Source organism: Bubalus bubalis, chromosome 14 (genome assembly GCF_019923935.1).
Source record: "Bubalus bubalis isolate 160015118507 breed Murrah chromosome 14, NDDB_SH_1, whole genome shotgun sequence".
NCBI classification, from domain to species: Eukaryota; Metazoa; Chordata; class Mammalia; order Artiodactyla; family Bovidae; genus Bubalus; species Bubalus bubalis.
Genome location: NC_059170.1, coordinates 20,153,896 through 20,164,012, shown reverse-complemented (window position 1 = coordinate 20,164,012; position 10,117 = coordinate 20,153,896).

Below are 10,117 nucleotides of genomic sequence, written 5' to 3'. Positions count from 1 at the left end.
TAAGAAGCTGCAGTCCCTCAGCCAGGATAGGGGGATATTTGGTCTTTGTGTGTGTGTGTGAGGTGTGGGTGTGGGTGTGTGTGGTTGGGTCACTGTTCTTGTTCGTTTGTTAGTAAGTTTATGGAGGTGGTTTTGTTTTTGTCTTGATCCATCATGGTCATAGAGTGGCTTTGTCTGATGTTGGTGTTTTCTGAAATTGTTTTCAATAGGGCAGCATATCCTAGTTGATAACACTAGCCTAGCTCCCCCTATTCAGGAGCTGCTTTTCTCCCTCTCACTGTGCTTCATATCACTTAGAATATGTTCCCTTCTTGAGGCCTCAAAACAACTATGTGAGACAATCCACAATTGGTTAGCACTCTCCATTGCATACTAGTCCGTAATTTAAGCATGGTAGGTAAAATAAGGCTCCTGCCTCCAAGGAGCCAAGGATCAGTGAGAATGATCCAAGTCTAGGCAATCTGATGTCAGTGGCTGTTGCTTTACCACCTTGAGAATCTGTATCCTAAGGAGGCTGCACTGCCTCTTCCTTTTCAGCTACTGATAATCTGCATATCAGGATTTCTCAGTAGCAACACCATCAGTGTGTTAGGCCATTCTTTGTTGTTGTGGGCTGTTTTTTGTGCAGTGTAGAATGTTTAGCAGTATCCCTGACCAGTGTCTACTAGATGCCAGTGGCACCCTTCCCATGATTGTAAAAACCAACAATGTCTCTGCTAAGTCACTTCAGTCGTGTCCGACTCTGTGCGACCCCATAGACGGCAGCCCACCAGGCTCCCCCGTCCCTGGGATTCTCCAGGCAAGAACACTGGAGTGAGTGGGTTGCCATTTCCTTCTCCAATGCATGAAAGTGAAAAGTCAAAGTGAAGTCACTCAGTCGTGTCCGACTCTTAGCGACCCCATGGACTGCAGCCTACCAGGCTCCTCCGTCCATGGGATTTTCCAGGCAAAAGTACTGGAGTGGGGTGCCATCGCCTTCTCCGAACAATGTCTCTAGACATTACCAAATCACCTCTGGTTGAAAGCCATTGTTGAATACCATTTATATTCTCTTGGTCTCTGAGAGGTAAAAGATATTTGGGGCATGACAGTCCCCAAATCATTTTGAGCGAGCAGACCTTGAAGAGGAGAGAAGGAAACAATAGAGAAGACCAAAGTTTCTGAAAAGTCCATTCAAGTAGGAGAATGAAGATCTGAGACAAAAGACAAGTGGGAAAAAATAAGAGAAATTAGGGAGAGGTAGAGAGGAGCTCATAGGCAATCACTCTTAAGTTACTTAGTTTGGCCAACGAAGTTGGTTCACATTAACAAAGGCGCACAAAGTTTTAATGAGCCCTTATTGTACTGCCGTTCCCTGTTTGGAAAATGCTGGTCTGCTTAGCAAATAGTGTTGACCATTTTTGTGAAAAGATTTTTCTGTTACAGCCTGGTACCAGATATGACCTCTCTGAACTGGCTGTTTGCAAGAGACTTTCTTCAGAGATTTCAGGCTACCCTCAAGGTAATAGTTTGTTTTCTAGGGAAAGTCAAGAATCCCTGGGAAGCAAGCAGAAGTCAGAAAGCAGTGATAGCTAAGTGTTTCCAGGTTTTCCAAGAGATAGATCCTGCTTAGATTAAGCTAAAAAGTACATCAACACAACAGTAATTTGTATTTTCCTAACCTCTTTTATCCAGGAATCTGTAAAACTTCAGTTCAGTTCAGTTCATTTCAGTCGCTCAGTCGTGTCTGACTCTTTGCAACCCCATGAATTGCAGCACGCCAGGCCTCCATGTCCATCACCAACTCCTGGAGTTCACCCAAACCCATGTCCATTGAGTCGGTGATGCCATCCAACCATCTCATCTTGTTGTCCCCTTCTCCTCCTGCCCTCAATCTTTCCCAGCATCAGGGTCTTTTCAAAGGAGTCAGCTCTTCGCATGAGGTGCCCGAAGGATTGGGGTTTCAGCTTCAACATCAGTCCTTCCAATGAACACTCAGGACTGATCTCCTTTAGGATGGACTGGTTGGATCTCCTTGCAGTCCAAGGGACTCTCAAGAGTCTTCTCCAACACCACAGTTCAAAAGCATCTATTCTTCGGCACTCAGCTTTCTTTATAGTCCAACTCACATCCATACATGACCACTGGAAAAACCATAGCTTCGACTAGATGGACCTTTGTTGGCAAAGTAATGTCTCTGCTTTTGAATATACTATCTATCTTGGTCATAACTTTCCTTTTAAGGAGTAAGCATCTTTTAATTTCATGGCTGCAATCACCATCTGCAGTGATTTTGGAGCCCCCCAAAATAAAGTCAGCTACTGTTTACACTGTTTCCCCATCTATTTCCCATGAAGTGATGGGACCAGATGCCATGATCTTCGTTTTCTGAGTGTTGAGCTTTAAGCCAACTTTTTCACTCTCCTCTTTCACTTTCATCAAGAGGCTCCTTAGTTCTTCTTCACTTTCTGCCATAAGGGTTGTGTCATCTGCCTATCTGAGGTTATTGATATTTCTACTGGCAATCTTGATTCCAGCTTGTGCTTCTTCCAGCCCAGCATTTCTCATGATGTACTCTGCATAAAAGTTAAATAAGCAGGGTGACAATATACAGCCTTGACGTACTCCTTTTCCTATTTGGAACCAGTCTGTTGGTCCATGTCCAGTTCTAACCTTTGCTTCCTGACCTGCATACAGATTTCTCAAGAGGCAGGTCAGGTGGTCTAGTATTCCCATCTCTTTCAGAATTTTCCACAGTTTATTGTGAAACATAGACATTTATTAATTTTTCTGTCATAATGGTGAGGGAAATCATGATTCTTCCATTTTATAGATACAGAAGCTAAATTACGAAGTCTACAGAAAAGTAGTGAGAAATCCAGAACAGCCTACTGGAATCTTCACTCTGAGCCATTCTTGATGCTCAGCACCACCCCAGATCTCCAACTTCCCAGTAGTAAGCTATTGATGATAAGGCTTCAATTGTATACCAAATTTATGTTTTCATAGGCTTTAAAATATTTCTTAGTCTCTTCTCTTGACCCATAAAATAGCAGGCCTATAGAGGCTATGACTTAAAATTAAATCACGACAGTACTTGAACAGAACCCAGATCTCATGATCTTTAGTTCAGTACTCTGTCTTCTTAAGTAAGCCCATATATCCTTGTAGGTGATGTTTAAATTACGGAAAACATAATTAAGATAGAAAGTCTAATCCATAGAGAAATCTAGACCTATTCAGTTCTTTTCATTCATTACATGGGACTTTTACAAGTTAGCTTTGATGAGTAAAGAGAAAGTCACTGAGATAGTAATGAAAAGCATTTAGTAACTCAAATCTATTTTGGGGTTGATGTATTAGACGGTATTGTGAGCACCGTGCCCTCACCCAAAGAAATCTTACATAGTTTATCCTTCAGGAACTACACTAACAGAAATGAATTCTTGATTATTTAATCATACATAGAAATGACTTATGAGATATTGTGTCACAGATTTAGAAATCTAGTCTAATGAAAATACTGGCTCCAAATATCATCATTATGTCAGTGATTCTCAAATCCATTATTTCCAACCCAAACCTCTCAATTCTAGCCTCATGGTCCAAGTGCATATTTCTTTACATTTGCTTGTCTCACAGAGGTCTCAGAGTTACTGTGTTTATAACAACTTAAGTATTTCCCACTGCAAATCTTCCTCATTTCAATTAACAAGGCACTGCTCTCTACCCAGTTGCTTAAGTTGGAAACCCAGGAGTTAACTCAGTTCCTTTCATCACTTCATCCAATTCGTTATCAAGTCTTATTGAGTCAGTGTCCAAAATCTGAGTCAACCAGTTCTGTCTCCACTGCCACTAGCCTGGTACGGGTGATTGTCATCTCTTCTTGGATATTGCAGCTTGCGTTTTTCCTTCATAACACTTACCACAATTTGTTTGATTTATTGGTTGGTTTTTTACTTGTGATTTAATAATCTCACTTTGCTCCCAGAATGTAGTGAAAGATAAGTATTGTAGTGCTTGAGGTAGGTAAAAAATCTAATTCACTCTGAAATCCCTGGCACTTAGCAGAGTGCCAGGTTCATTATGGGCACTTAAATATTTGGTGAATATTTATTGAATTTATGGATGAAAATCCAATAGTATCCAAAATTTTAACACAATTTTTACAGTGAGATAGTTGAAATTAGAGCCTTTATTTAATCATATATGGTAAAAATGACTGAACCTTATATAATTAAAATCAATAATATTACCATATCTCTGAAAGAATGTATAAGAATTGAAATGGTTCTCTTGGAATCCAGAAAAAGAAATCTGCCAGGATTTGGCCATGTTTTTCCATCTAGCAAAGTTCAGGATAGAGAAATTATAAGTGCAAAGAACATTGTTAAGCTAGTCAATATACTTTTCTAAAGTACACTTGTTCTGGAGCATAGATAACTTCTTAGGGTTTACCTGGCACCTGAATGAAATGTACCTTAAAACCATCCACTTCTTTTTTTCTGATCATTGAATGCACAATGTTTTGAGTACCAACTTAGAGATTCCCTAAAACATTTATACGGGGAAGGGAATGCTCTGGGCAGCAAACACAAATATTTTAGTCCCTGAAAAAATATATTCCATGCTAGAATGTAACTCTGTGGAGGCAGGAAATTGTTCATCACAGCTATGTCCCCAAAACCTACAACAGTGTTTAACAAAGTTTTTCCTCACCCTCCATATTCATCTGACCTCTAGCCAATTACTATCACTTCAAGCATCTCTTCAACTTTTTGCAGGTAAGATGCTTTCCAAGTGTTTGTTGAATCCCGAAGCATGGATTTTTTACACTACAGGAGTAAACAAACTTATTTCTCGTTGGATAAAATGTGTTGATTATAATGGTTCCTATTTTGTTTAATAAAGATGTGTTTGAGCCTAGTTATAATGATTTAAAATTCATTGTCTGAAACACATTTTTGCCAATGAGAAATAAGTTTGTCTACTCCTGTAGCATAAAAATCCATGCTTCGGGATTTGACAAACTCTTGGAAGGCATTTTCCCTGCAAAAAGTTGTTGAGATGCTTGAAGAAGTAGTAGTTGGTTGGCTAGAGGTCAGGTGAATATGGTGGATGAGGCAAAACTTTGTAGCGCAATTTGTTCAACTTTTGAAGCATTGGTTGTGCAATGTGTGGTTGGGTGTTGTCATGGAGAAGAATTGGGCCCATTCTGTTGGTCAAAGCCACCTGCAGGCCTTGCAGTTTTTGGTGCATCTCTTCGATTTGCTAAGCATACTTCTGATGTAATGGTTTTGCCAGGATTCAGAAAGCTGTAGTGGATCAGACGGGCAGCAGACCACCAAACAGTGACCATTACCTTTTTTTGGTATTAGTTTGGCTTTGGGAAGTGCTTTGGAGCTGCTTCTCTGTCCAGGCACTGAGCTGGTCATTGCCAGTTGTATAAAATCCACTTCTCATCATCTGTTACAGTCCAATCAAGAAATGATTTGTTGTTGCATAAAATAAGGGGAAATGACACTTCAAAATGATGATTTTTTTTATTTTTGGTCAGCTCATTGAGGCTCACATTTAGGGAGCTTTTTCACCTTTCCAATTTGCTTCAAAAGCTGCATGACATTAAAATGGTTGATGTTGAGTTCTTCGTCAGCTTCTCATGTAGTTGTCAGGATTAGCTTCAGTGATGGCTCTCAGTTGTCATTGTCAATTTCTGATGGCTGGCCACTACACTCCTCATCTTCAAGGCTCTCATCTCCTTTGCAAAACTTCTTGAACCACCGTTGCACTGTACATTCATTAGCACTTCCCTGGCCAAATGTGTTGTTGATGTTGCAAGTTGTCTCTGCTGCTTTATGACCCATTTTGAACTGGAATAAGAAAATCAGTTGAATTAGCTTTTTGTCTAACATCATTTCCTTAGTCTAAAATAAATACAAAATAAACAGCAAATAATTTATTAGCAAAAAAACATAAAGCAAGATATGTGCATTAAAATGATATATAACATATCCACATTTATTTAAGAAAGTATTCCAATATCAAACAGCACAGTTCAACAATGCAAATACCGCAATTACCTTTGCACCAACCTAATACCCTGCAGAAAGTGAAAATGTTAGTTGCTCAGTTGTGTCCAACTCTTTGGGAACCCAAGGATTGTAGTCTGACAGGCTCCTCTGTCTATGGGATTCTCCAAACAAGGACACTGGAGTGGGTTGCCATTCCCTTCTCCAGGGATCTTCTCGACCCAGGAGTCAAACCCCAGTGTCCTGCATTGCAGGCAGGTTCTTTATGGTCTGACCCACCAGGGAAGCTTTCAGAGTTTCCTTAAAAAAACAAAAAAAAACTAATCATGCTTCTCCCCTTCCTAGAAACCTGTAAATTCTCTGTTACCTTCAGTATAATATTTGTTCACAGTCTACCTATTCAGCTCCCCTCATCTCTCTACTCACTATCCTTCTTACTATTCCTCATCATGAATTGTGAGAGTTGGATCATAAAGAAGGCTGAGTGTTGAAGAATTGAGGCTTTCAAACTGTGGTGTTGGAGGAGATTCTTGAGTCCCTTGGACAACAAAGAGATTAAACCTGTCAATCCTAAAGAAGATCAACTCCGAATATTCAGTGGAAGAACGGATGCTGAAGTTTCAATACTTTGGCCACCTGATGCAAAGAGCTGACTCATTGGAAAAGACCCTGATGCTGGGAAAGATTGAGGGCAAGAGGAGGAGGGAGTGACAGAAGATGAAATGGTTGGATGGCATCACCAACTCAACAAACATGGGTTTGAGCAAACTCAGGGAGATAGTGAAGGACAGGGAAGTCTGGCATGCTGCAATCCATGGGATTGCAAAGAGTGGGACATGGCTTAGCAACTGAACAACAATAGCAATCATGTATTTTAAGGTGCAGCTACACTAAATCCCTTAATGTTCCTTGAACATGCTGTCCTCCTGACTAGGAATGTTCATCCCTTCTCTTCCCATCTGATTAACTCCTCCTGCCAACCTTTAAGATTCAACTTGTTTAGTTGCCCAGTCATGTCTGACTCTCTTGCAACCCCATGGATTAGGATTTCCCAGGCAAGAATACTGGGGTAGGTTGCCATTTCCTTTCTACAGGGGACCTCCCCGACCTAGAGATCGAATCCACAACTCATGCATTGCAGGCAATTCCTTACCACTGAGCCACTGGGGAAGCGAAGATTCAGCTTAGATGTTGTGTTTTAAAGGAAACCTATTCCTGCACAATAGCCCTATTGTGCAGCACAATAAATGTTTGTTGAAAGAATGCATAAATTAAAAAATGAAATAATAATATAAAATATCTCTCAAATAATTTAAACCCTCTGTTTTAAAATGTTTGAGGTGCTCTTCAAAGCCTTTTCTAATCCCCCCAACCTATTATAATTTTACCCTTCTCTATTTTCATGATAATACTCATATAGACTATGGACTTCCCAAGTGGCACCGTGGTAAAAATCTGCCTGCCAGTGGAGGAGATAGAGGAGATGTGGGTTCAATCCCTGGGTTGGAAAGGTCCCCTGGAGAAAGGAAATGGCAGCCCACTCCAGTATTCTTGCCTTGAAAATTCCATTGACAGAAGGAGCCTGGCAGGTTACAGTTCAAGGGGTCACAAAAGGGGCAGACATGACAGAGCGACTGAGCACACACATGTAGACTGTGCTGTTTGCACTGCTGTTTATTTTTAACTGCATATAAATAATTTTATAATCTTTCCAGCTAGATGATAAAATCCTTGAGGGCAATGACTGTACTGTTGCCTCCTACAGTGTTTTAAATCTCAGATCAGATCAGTCGCTCAGTCATGTCCTACTCTTTGCGACCCCATGAATCGCAGCATGCCAGGCCCCTGTCCATCACCAACTTCTGGAGTTCACCCAGACTCACGTCCATCGAGTCAGTGATGCCATCCAGCCATCTCAGCCTCTGTCGTCCCCTTCTCCTCCTGCCCCCAATCCCTCCCAGCATCAGAGTCTTTTCCAATGAGTCTACCCTTCACATGAGGTGGCCAAAGTACTGGAGTTTCAGCTTTAGCATCATTCCTTCCAAAGAAATCCCAGGGCTGATCTCCTTCAGAATGGACTGGTTGGATCTCCTTGCAGTCCAAGGGACTCTCAAGAATCTTCTCCAACACCACACTTCAGAAGCATCAATTCTTCGGCGCTCAGCCTTCTTCACAGTCCAACTCTCACATCCATACATGACCACAGGAAAAACCATAGCCTTGACTAGACGAAACTTTGTTGGCAAAGTAATGTCTCTGCTTTTGAATATACTATCTAGGTTGGTCATAACTTTCCTTCCAAGGAGTAAGCGTCCTTTAATATCATGGCTGCAGTCACCATCTGTAGTGATTTTGGAGCCCAGAAAAATAAAGTCTGACACTGTTTCCACTGTTTCCCCATCTATTTCCCATGAAGTGGTGGGACCGGATGCCATGATCTTCGTTTTCTGAATGTTGAGCTTTAAGCCAACTTTTTCACTCTCCTCTTTCACTTTCATCAAGAGGCTTTTGAGTTCCTCTTCACTATCTAGTAGGATATTAATGCTGTAAATTGGGTTGTAATGTGACTTGGGGTTACTTAGTGTGTTGGCATCTCTACAGAAGACTTCAAAACTCTTACGAAAACCACAGTGATTTACCACCTTGCACCCACTGGAATAGCAATTAGGGGAAAAAAAAAGAAAATGATGAGTGTTAACAAGAATGTGGAGAAATTGGAACCCTTGTGTGCTTTTGGTTAAAGTGTAAAATGGCGTAGCCACTATGTATAGCTGTTCTCCAAAACAATATGGTGGTTCCTCAAGAAATCGAAAATAGTATTATCATATGGTACAGCAATACAATTGTGGGTATATATCCAAAATAATTGAAATCAGAGTCACAAAGAGATATTTGTATTCCAGTGTGTGCTGTGCTGTGCTCAATTGCTTCAGTTGTGTCCAACTCTTTGTAACCTATGGACTGTAGCCTGCCAGGCTCCTCTGTTCATAGGATTCTCCAGGCAAGAATACTGGAGTGGGTTGCCATGCCCTCCTCCAGGGAATCGTCCGGACCCAGGAATCAATAGCAGCATTATTCACAATAGCCAAAAGAGCCAGGCAACCTAGATGTCCGTTCATGAATAAACAAACAAAATGTGGTATATACATGTAATGGAATATTATTCAGCCTTAAAAAGAAGGAAATTCTGACATGCTGTACCATGGATGAACCTTGAGGACATTATATAAGTGAAATAAGCCAGTCACAAAAAGATAAAAATTTATATGTAGCACCTAGCGTAGTCAAATTCATAGAAAGTAGAATGGTGGTTGCCAGAGTCTGGGGAATGAGGGAGAATGGGAATTGTTTAGTGGGTATAGAGTTTCAGTTTTGCAGGATGAAAAGAGTTCCGGAGATTAGTTGCACAAAGAGGTGAATGTACTTAATTGTACACAAAAGATATTAAGATGGTAAATTTTATGTGTATTTAACTAGAACTTCTTTTTTAAAAAAGCCCTGAGTAGGGAGTCAAAAGTCCAAGGTTGGAGTTCCTGATTGTTCTTTGATGACTAATGAACCTTGAGCAAGTCGCTTTTTCACTCATGCCTTGATTTTTTCATCTTTAAACAGGATGATAAAGCCTTCCAAGCTTCTGGGTTTATGTCAGAATCAAATAGAAAGAAAAAAAACTATAACTCTTAAAATAATTTTTTGAGTAGTAGTTCCAGTGTTCCAAAGTCCCTGATCTCCTTTAATATTCATTACAAATTTTATGTCTTACTTCATAACAAAATATTCTTAAAGAGGTCTCAGTAATAACCTATTGCCACTTCAAAGAATATGTATGCTGGGCTCTTTCAACTTGGGCTGCTCACCCGATAATTTGGTCCTGGGAAAAAAGCAAATAAAAAGCTTTTATGAGGACTATTGATGACTTCAGATCCTAATTACTAATGTGGTTTAGCACTGTGTGTTAGTTGCTCAGTCATGTCCAACTCTTTGCAACCCCATGGACTGTAGCCCACCAGGCTCCTCTGTCCATGGACTTCTCCAGGCAAGAATACTGGAGTGGGTTGCCATTTCCTTCTCCAGAGGATCTTCCCAACCCAGGGATTGAACCCACATCT